The following is a 10,254-nucleotide window of genomic DNA, read 5'->3' as shown; positions in this document are numbered from 1 at the left end:
TTTTTAAATGTTATCACTCTCTCAATAAGAGACTGGCACTGTTGATTTTATAAAGAATTAGAAACATACATCATGCAATACTTTCTAACCTGTCATTTCTTGTAGGTATTTAGCAATAGATCCTTGTTACTGAGTATCCATTAGCTACTTAGTTTGTTAATTCTCTGATTACCTGTACGTAAAAATTAAGCTTTTCCTGCAGTGTGCTCATGTGCCGAGGATGCAGCGCTTCTAGAAGCGTGATCAAGGGCTGTTTCTTCATTTTCAGAAGTATTAGTCTGTAAGACAGTTTGAAATAGAAAACAATTGATGCTGTTTTGTTTCAAACAAAAAGCCCCCAAACTGTACAGTCATAGGAAAAGGAGTGAAAAGTCTCTAAAATTAAGATACCAAACCCACGTATAACCTTGTAGGGGAAGAACACGATCACCACCATCCCTCCCCCCACTTTTTTTTTTTGGATGTATTAAATGATCATTTTGTTAGTTGTCTAACTTTTCAAAAGACAGTTAGTATTATCAGATGTTAGTTTGCAGTTGCTGGTATGGCACAAATAATGGTTTATCTTTGAATTGTTAAATTCTTGCTTTCTTGGCTTTGTTATAGACTATTTCACCTGGTTGTCAGAGTCATTTCAAACCTGGCTGTCTTAAGCTCTGACCTTACTGGACTGGAGTGAAGGTCTTGTGTCCTCCACAGTCTTCAAAGGACAGTCAGTTATGGACCATCAGAAGAAGAATTATATACAAATGCAAACAGTATACATGGGTAAGCCCACCAAAGCGTGGCGCCAGGAGCGGGTGAGCCAGGGAGAGCTCATAACTTTGTTTAAGATTTCTGGGGAGATTTTTTTCCGCACCCTTCCTCCTCCTATGAAGTTGTTGTCTTGAGGCCAGCCGCACTTTCGTCACCCGTGTCGTCGTGCGATGGTGAGGCCACGCTTTGCTTTTGTGTATGGTGCAGTGGGTTTCTTTGTTTTAAAAGTCCCGCCTAGTTTTTGTGTTGCTTTGACTGATGGGCGTGTGGGTGCGTTTTGTCTTTGATATGCTGCCACCTTCAAATTCATCTTCATCATGAAGATTCAGCAACTCCTGTGTATCTAGTTCAGCTTTTGAGTGCTGTTTTACTGCCTGATTTCTCAGGATTTGTGGTCTGGTAAGTAGAAAATGATTTCTAAATTGCTTTGTTTCTGATGTTGATAAAGTTTTTGAAGAGGGTTTTCATTGACTGTGAAACATACGCCAGGCCGGAGCTAGGTTCTGCTTCCAGATCTGATACAGGTAGATGTTTGTAAAGGCCGTATGGATTTTTTCCCCGCCCTTGTTTGCTTCCAGAAGTGGAAAATGAAGATTATATATAGATTAACCTGCATTTACGGCTTTTTTTCCAACTTAGTTCAATACTTTAAAGAGATATTTTTACTTAAAATCAAGACAGGAGGCGGCGAGGTTCAGGCTGACAGCATGTGGTCTTTATGATGGTGAATTTTTTCTTTTCAAACAATTTCTTTGAAAAAGGGTTTAAAGCAAGCATTGTTTTTCTGAGATTCTGTTGAAAGGTTTAAGCACACCTTTTACTGCGTTAAATTAACAAAAACAAATAATTGGTGTTCAGGGAAGGGGTTATTGTTGAAGGACTAGGATGGAAGGAGCTAGCTGAATTACTGATTTTTATTATTATTTAGGGGTCAGAAAAGCTCTGCAGACTTCTCCACACTAGCGACCTGTAGCTCTCAAACGCTTCGCTAGATGTGGTAACAAATCCTGAACCTCTTACAGAAGCAGAAGGTGCCCAGCTGATCCTGGGAAGCAAAGTATGCACCCCAGAAAGAGGAACCAGTTTGGATCTGGGGATCAGGACCTTCGCCTGGTGACCTCTGGCTTTTGGTAGGATGTGGTGCCAAAGCAAACGTGTAGGGATAGAGCAAATATTTCCCCATACACTCCTGATTACTGGCCATTTGTGGCTACAGGGTTTTCTTGAGTTAAGGAAAGTGAGTCTGAGTTTAGCTTTAGATATAGCTCTTAATCAATTTCTCTTCTACACGGCTCTCCTGTTGCTTTCTGAACCCAAAGCCTTAGATTTGCCTTGCGATGGGATGCGGCGGATGCTCGAGCTCACTGCAGGCTTTGTGAAGGTCCAGCTCGTTTCGTTTCATTTGAGCCTGCCACCTGCTAGACTGGAAATTCAGTCACGTTTCTAGGAGCCGTGATTTTAAAAAACAGTAATAGCTTTCTGACGTTCTCGATTAGTGGAGCTAGTAACCATATGCAAATGCTAAAGCTTGGCATGTATTCTGGAGCAGTTCAGTCATTTTGTGTGATAGAGATCTTGTTTCAGTGTTGTGTTTTCCTGAACACCAGCAGTTTGTCTGATTCCTTGGAGCATTTTTATAGGGAGAGGAGTTAAACACTTGATCTCTTTTCATCCTGCCTATGCTACTTACGGCTTGTATTTTCTTTTCCCCAGATGGGAGAGGCCCATCTTGCTTATTTGTTCCTTGTGCTGAAATCATTCTGTTCTTGTAATTGTTATCATTGCTACTTATATTTTTGGCTTTGTTTTTACCCTGTGCCTATAAATATATTTACTGGACCAGACTTGCATACAGTATTCAAGGTGAGGGTGCACCATTGACTTGAAAAAGGGCGAAATGGTGATTCTTGTTAAGTTTTCTAGATTTTTACTTCACACACTCCCCATTTCTTTCCTTGATAGGTGGTGAGCATCATGCCAATGTCTGTGGAGGTCTTCAATGGTACCTCTGTCTCACTCCTGACAGTATTTAAAAGTATCAGCAACCAATGTTCTATGGTTGTTTCTCAAAGATGACACTGTCCTCCATGTATAATGTATTCCTCCTTCTTGCTATTAGAGGCTATTTGCTGCTCTCTAAGTATTTTGGTTATGTAAAAATACCTGTAAAAATTGGAACAATTTTGTCTTCTCATGTTTATGAATTTACAATCTCCTGTGTTTTTAATTATGGTAGTTTTTCATGAATAATTGATTCATTAGAATAAATTTACGAGAGGTGAATGGTAGAATATTTTTAAACAATCAGTTGCACAGCTTCAAAGCATGGCACTATAGGAAGACTGGGTAGAAAAGAGTTTTTGAGAGGTCCTCTACTCCATCCCCCTGCCCTCTGTGGTGTCCTCTATCCTGCTGATGGTTTGTCAAGGGCATTGTTATTCTCATCTATCGTTCAGCACATCTGCCACGTGATGCCAGCTGCAAATTCAGTAAGCACCAATTTTTCCCTCATTCCCTGTATATTGAAAAGGTACTGAACAGTGCTGGACTCAAATCTGACCCTGGTAGGACTCTGCTGGATACCTTTTTCCAGCTGGAGGGTGAACTATCCTCTACGTCAGGTTTTTCAAGTTCTGTATCTCTGAGTGTAGGCATCACTAGCTGTGTCATCTGAAACAGCAACCCAAGGCTTTTCTAGCCCTTGTCGTAGTCTGGCATCCCCAGGTTTCATTTCTTCTGTAGAGCAAAAGTGGCTTGCTTGCAGTGATTGGCACTGGGCAGCTGTTGCAAGCTGTTACTCATCTCAGTGCTGGCTTCTTCATGCCTACAAAGAGTTTGATCATTGTTCTGGTATTTTTCTGGAAATTAAAATCAAGCAGCGTATCTGTAATTACTGTCTCCTCATACAGAGGAGGTAGTTTGGCCAGATAGTTCTGGCCAAAGCACAGGGGAATCGCTCTTAATCTTCTCTGACCACTCTGTGCTTGTTTATTTTAATGCTTTTAATTAGGTGTATTTTATTTAATGCAAGTGAAGCATTACTGTTTAGCTTACAGAAACGAATGACTCTTAGTCAGAGGGGGAGCGCGCTGTTCTAAGGGACACCCCACAATTGTCCTGACGTTGCAGGGGAAGAGATACCGCAGGCTGTCACATGTCCTGCGCAGCTACCGCTCGCTTTACAGAATGTCTTTCACAACCATATCCACCTATTGATTTAAAAAAACCCCAAACCCTAAGCTGCTAGTTCCTGGTATATCTGCCAAAAGAGAGATTTGAAAACCTTTGTCTTTTGATTTCCAGCCTATAACTTTATACTTGGCTTTTATGTTCCAATTCTGTCTTCCAACATATGCTCATCGACCTGAGTGGTATCTTTGGAGATGCCACTTGCATCTCATTTCAGTCTTTGATTAGCCAGATCCGATAAGTTGATCCCTCTTAATCTCTCCTCTTGACTCTCCTCCTCACCTGACTTATTTCTTCTGTGTACTGGCTCTTGTTTCACTTCAGTTCTTTTGAACACAAATGACCACAATTGTACTCGGTTTTCCAGATGAGGTCTTACAAATGGCTCATTTTCTGGCAGTGAGATTTCCCCTACCTTCCTTCTTGGGAAGGTTAATCATTATGCAAGGGAGGTTGTTACATTTATTTGGTTGGTTGAGGGCTGTTTTCTGTGGCACTGTGGAGGTTTTGTCCTCTGGCTCCCATCTTCTGCTACAGAACATTTTCACCAGGTGTCACAGGTCATTTCTTGTGCATGGATTTGCATATAACAATTTCTTTTGTAATATAAAGAGTGTTACTAATTATATTCTGCATTTCTTTATTTGCCTGCATGTCTGCTGCTCTTAGGAGGCAGTACTGCTGTAGAAAACCCAGTGCCTGGGGCCTTGTGCTTCCAGCCCTCTCAAGCATGAAGCACATGCAAAGTCCTGCTGTGGCTTGGCTTTGCAGGAGAGCCTTTGGGGTTCAGATTTCATTTCACATAACCCGGAATTACAGGGTGGTTATTCAGCCCTCATAGGCCTTTGTGTGGCAAAGAATGGCATGTCTTTCCACTCTAGGGAATACAGGCTCTGCCCTGAATCCACCAGCCTGGATGTCTGGGTTTACGGCTAAGCTCCCCAGGGATCAAATATCCAGCGCCTCAGCAGCTAATATCAGAAGGTTCCCCCTTTGCCTTTCTTCTTCTGGGCTGAGGTCAGGTGAGATGGATACTCCTGTGTTGCCTTGCAGCAGATCTCCCCTTTCTCCGTCTCTGTGCTTTCTGCTTGTAAAACCTCGCCCTGCAAAATTGGTAGTGAATGCCACTCCCAGCGTGACATGGCCTGACTGTCCTGCACCCGTGTGCCCTATATCCCTTGTCAGACAGGAAAGAGGTGGTAAATCAGATGGGTTCTTCACAAGTTAAAGTCCTTTTTATTTTTTTTTTCCAGGAGGTGCTACATCTGCTGATTCAAACCAGCTTTCGGCATGGGACTCGAGATGGGTGTAAAAGCCAAATCTGGAGGTGGTGCTTTGAGCTGCAGGCTTCCAGCTGAATGAGGCAAGACAAAATTAACTGCAGAGGCTCATGTGACCTACTTCTTAAGCTCTCATGTACAGCCTTCAGATCAGAAAACTAAACAGGAGGAGACAGCTTTCACGGTAAATGAGAAATTGTTTCCGTCCTGTATGACAGTGGAGAGCTTTCAGGTTGTTTTTAACTGTATCGTGGTTATTGGGGCCACTTAGTTTGCTGTAGCATGAATGTCAACTGACATTTGATCCTACTGAAAGTTAAGGGGCTGTTAACCCATTCTGAGAAAGAGGCTTTTCTTTACGTCCTGAGGTTCTTCCCAAGCAGTTCGACCTGACTGACCAGGTGCCCCCACTGCCCCAAACTCAGTTTTCTTTGACAATGACGTAAAACACTAGCTCAAGGCCAGCACAAAAAGACCTTGTCTTGCTGGCTTGCTGTGGAAGTCCAGTGGCTGTGCATGATGTTGGACTTGGAGAGAAGGTTACTGGAGGGGGGTGGGAAAGAAGGTTTTCCTTCAAGTCAGGGAAGCATAATGGGTGGGTGGCTAAATGGATGTAGATACTTCATAAAAGCTGAGCTGAGGGTGGCCTTTGTGTAGGAGGAAAACGAAGTGTCCACTGTGGACTGCACTACCTCCCATTGCCTTGGATGGCGATGGGCTGAGGTCTGAGCCAACGTCTCCACAGATGCCTGTGGAAACCCAGGTAGAAAGATGAGCGGAGCAGTATAGGTCGCATTATCACAACAAAGCAGAGTGAACAAATAAACAAAATTCTCTTCTTTCTCCACCTGCCTTTTTTATACTGACAACAGGGGTTGAGTGGCTGGGTCAGCAGTGTAAGTCCAGGTGAGGTGCTCTGCTGAAGCCTGAATAGAACTGAACTCTCAGAGCAGGAAAGCTGCTGTTCAGTCAAGTCTCTTGGTTTCTTTTCAGCAAGCAAAACGTGCCTTATAGTTGTTGCTTTGGTTCAGTGCACTGTATTCTTTTAACTTTTAATGGCTTTTTAAAGGTGGACTGTGAGGGAGAGAGAGCGGATCACTGAAGCATACCTTGAGGAGGTACATGCTCAGTCTAATGCCATCCAAGACTTATAAATGCAGGGCCCTCCACCACCCAAGTATGCTCGTTTAGGGAACTGAGCTGATGTGAACCACTGAACTGCTAGTCTCACCTGCCTTCCAGCTGGACGTGGGGTGAGCTAATGGACAATCGTGTGTCGTGACATACCCACGGCCCTTTATGAAATATCCTGGTAGAATCCAGATGACACCAAGCTGAGTGGAGTGGTTGACACCCCTGAGGGACAGGATGCCATCCAGAGGGACCTGGACAAGCTGGAGAAGTGGGCCCGTGTGAACCTCATGAGGTTCAACAAGGCCAAGTGCAAGGTCCTGCACCTGGGTCGGGGCAACCCCCGGTATCAACACAGGCTGGGGGATGAAGGGATGGAGAGCAGCCCTGCCGAGAAGGACTTGGGGGCACTGGTGGATGAAAAGCTGGACATGAGCCGGCAACGTGCGCTCGCAGCCCAGAAGGCCAACCGCATCCTGGGCTGCATCAAAAGCTGTGTGGCCAGCAGGTCGAGGGAGGGGATTCTGCCCCTCTGCTCTGCTCTGGTGAGACCCCACCTGCAGTGCTGCGTCCAGCTCTGGAGCCCTCAGCACAAGAAAGGCATGGACCTGTTGGAGCGGGTCCAGAGAAGGGTCACGAAAATGATCAGGGGAATGGAACACCTCTCCTGTGAAGAAAGGCTGAGAGAGTTGGGGTTGTTCAGCCTGGAGAAGAGAAGGTTTCGGGGAGACCTTATTGCGGCCTTTCAGTACTTAAAGGAAGAAGAAAGATGGGGACAGACTTTTTAGCAGGGCAACAGGACAAAGCATAATGGTTTTAAACTAAAAGAGGGTAGATTCAGACTGGATATGAGGAAGAAATTTTTTTACAATGAGGGTAGTGAAACCCTGGCACAGGTTGCCCAGAGAGGTGGGAGATGCCCCATCCCTGGAAACATTCAAGGTCAGCTTGGACGGGGCTCTGAGCAACCTGATCTAGGTGAAGATGTCCCTGCCCGTGGCAGGGGGATTGGACTAGATGACCTTTAAAGGTCCCTTCCAACCCAAACTATTCTGTTTCTGTGATTCTGATGTTGGTTCTGCTAGGCCCATCCACTACTAAATAAGACGTTCAGTATGTCTCTTCTCCCTCGTGACAGCTGGCAGTGACAGCTGTCAAGAGCAACACGGTTGTTTGGTCAACTCCATCGGGTTGCAAGTGCTAAAGATGTGCTTGTTCTCATTGTTCTTTGCCTGTTCATCCTTTGTTCCAATGACTCAGTTGATGTTTGAGGTTCATGGGAGGAGATACCACTTGCTGTTCCTTGGTCAAGGAACTCCCGGCACACAGTTGGCAGTGTGGGCTTGGGCATTTTCTTAGTGACTTGAAGGAAACAGCTAAGAAGAAAAGAAACATTATTTTCTGGTATTTCCTTATATGCAATATGCATTTTCAAAGACACTACTTACCATGTAGAAAATCGGTGTGTTTGGATAAAGCACCCAACATGTTTCACAACTAGTAAATAATGGCACCCTGATTTTTTAATGCTAATTGCCTATAATTAAGGATGGCTTTTCTAGGAGAATGGTAAAAAGACTGCTCTACGTTATTCTGAAAAGTACAAACTTGAGATTAAGTTCACCAAACCTGAAGTCTTGCAAAAGTTTTCCTTAACGTGGTTTCCTGTAGGAATGGTCATTTATCTTAGTTGGTGGCAGTGTGCGTCTGTCTTAGGCTGTCTTAGTTAGATAGCCTGCCTGGTAACCTGCGTGACTAATTACACTGGGAAACAGCACGGAGAAAAAGTGCTAAAATTCAGTAGTGTATTGCAGATCCTAAATCATCTGTCCTTGCACAGGTGTAAAGACAGATGAAAACGGGTGAACAACAAAGCCAGTGAATACCGTGGCGTTGTTCACTGTGCTGGCTGAAAAAGTGCTTGGTGCTAGAGAGATCTCGTGTTCGTAACTGCCCGGAGTCTGGAGACAGAGGGAGTATGGGTAGGAGCTGCTCTCGTGCACTGCTGGTTGCTCTGCAACAAGATTAGGATGAACTTAGACTTCAAAATGTTGTGATAGGAGCCGACTTTGCTACCTGCCCGTGCTTGTCCAGTAACACCTCCTGGCCCTAGAAAGGTTGGGTTTCCTTGGCCCTTCCTTAACCTCTGTTGACTCTCCTTCGATCGTGACTGCTTTGGTGACAGTTTTATCTACAAAGATACCAGGCTGGCTACCTTACACCTTTTACCATGCTAACTTGCTTTTGGAGGACATATGTGGCTTTTAATCTCCTCACCCGAGTTCCCAGATTGCGGCAGTCTGTAGGGAAAGTGAGTCTGTGAAAAAGAGCCTTTGGGGCAATTTCGGGAACCGAGATCTTTATTCCAGTATTATAAAGGGGACAAGGTAGGGATATGGGCCAAAGTCTGTGATAGGGACAAGAAATCAAATAGGGCAAAGGCAATGGATCTATAGCGGAAAATTACATACAATAAATAAATATCTTTACTGCAATATGACACACCACAAAAAGATATGAACCCTTGCTTTGCTTCCAAAGAGATTTGTAAAGTTCATGTTACTAATTCATCATTCAAGGTGAGTGCAAAGAAAACAGTGCACTTTTATGAGTAGAGCAAACTGCAGCGTCAAAGACTTGCCTTGGCTGAGCTCCTCCATGTTTGGATCTACAAGCTGTCCTGACCAGCTGTGGAAAGTCAGTCAGACAGAAATTGCTGGCTATTTCTGCTGCCATTTTCCTGACAAATACTCCTTTCCTTGTAGAATGTTATCCAAGTCCCGGTCGGGATATGTTTTATACTTGTCTTGCTGAGATCCAACCTAAAGTTGAGGCAGTGCCAGCAGCCTTCAGGCAAATAAAAGCCCTTTCAGTTCTCATTCTGCGTTTGCCCAATGGCTTTTTGCTCCATCATCTGCACCGTCTCTGCATTGTGTCTTCAAAACCTCAGTGTGCATTGTCTGTGTCCTGCGATGAACACCCGCTCCTCTGCTGTGAAAGCAGCCATCGCTTGATCATCTCCGTGCTAGCTCACTAGGTGCAGCTGCACGTACAGCCCAGCGTCCGTACTGGGACATCGAGCCATTCGCGTCGTGGTTTGGAGCCTCACATCTGCCCCAACTGGGTGATGGCCTGGGTTTGTAATGGACTTTGAATTGCCGGCTCCTTGGAGTGAAATCCTTTGCTGCCCTGGTTGCATCACCCGTTGTTGCTCTTGTAGCTGTGGCGTACAAACGCAAGGAGAGCGTGCGGTCTGTCTGCAAAATGGAGCTGAGATTGCTCTGGCCTCTGCAGGGCTGGCAGAGAAATCTCTAAGGCAATCTCTAGGTTTTTAAAGATAGGCAAAGGAAAAAAGAGAAATATGAATACGGAAAAAAGAGGAATAAGAATAAAGAGGTCAGTGAGAAAAATCAAGGACGCCTGTCAGAGGGGGTGAGATCTGGGTGTTGAGCAGTGCTCGAAGGATAGGGCAAATGTTTGTACCCGCTCTAAAAAGGAGAGTGAAACAAGCAGCTGTGTGATTGTACATTTTTCATTTTTACCATTTCCCTAGTGATTATGGGGCTTTGCTACATATGAGCTTGCTGTGTGGGAATGCCATCCCAAGGGCTGAACCAGTTGCACTGGGAACCTTCAGAGCTGTCAGTTATGGACCGGAGGGCGTGTAGGAAAGTAAGAGCCTGATGGTGAGCATTAGTGGTTATGTCACTGAGGCACAGTGATTGGGAAAAAAAAAAACCAAACCCACCTGGAAATCCCAGATCTGGGTTGTTTAAAGTGAGCTCTGAAGCAATACGAGAAGTGGGTAGATGAATAGGGGCAGCGCATGTGCGCATCAGTGGGAATTGTGTGGAGCACGAAGGTGGCTGTTAAATTGTCCTTAGAGGTGGAGATAGTT

Source organism: Calonectris borealis, chromosome 7, assembly GCF_964195595.1.
Source record: "Calonectris borealis chromosome 7, bCalBor7.hap1.2, whole genome shotgun sequence".
NCBI lineage: Eukaryota > Metazoa > Chordata > Aves > Procellariiformes > Procellariidae > Calonectris > Calonectris borealis.
Note: the sequence above shows the minus strand (reverse complement) of the source record.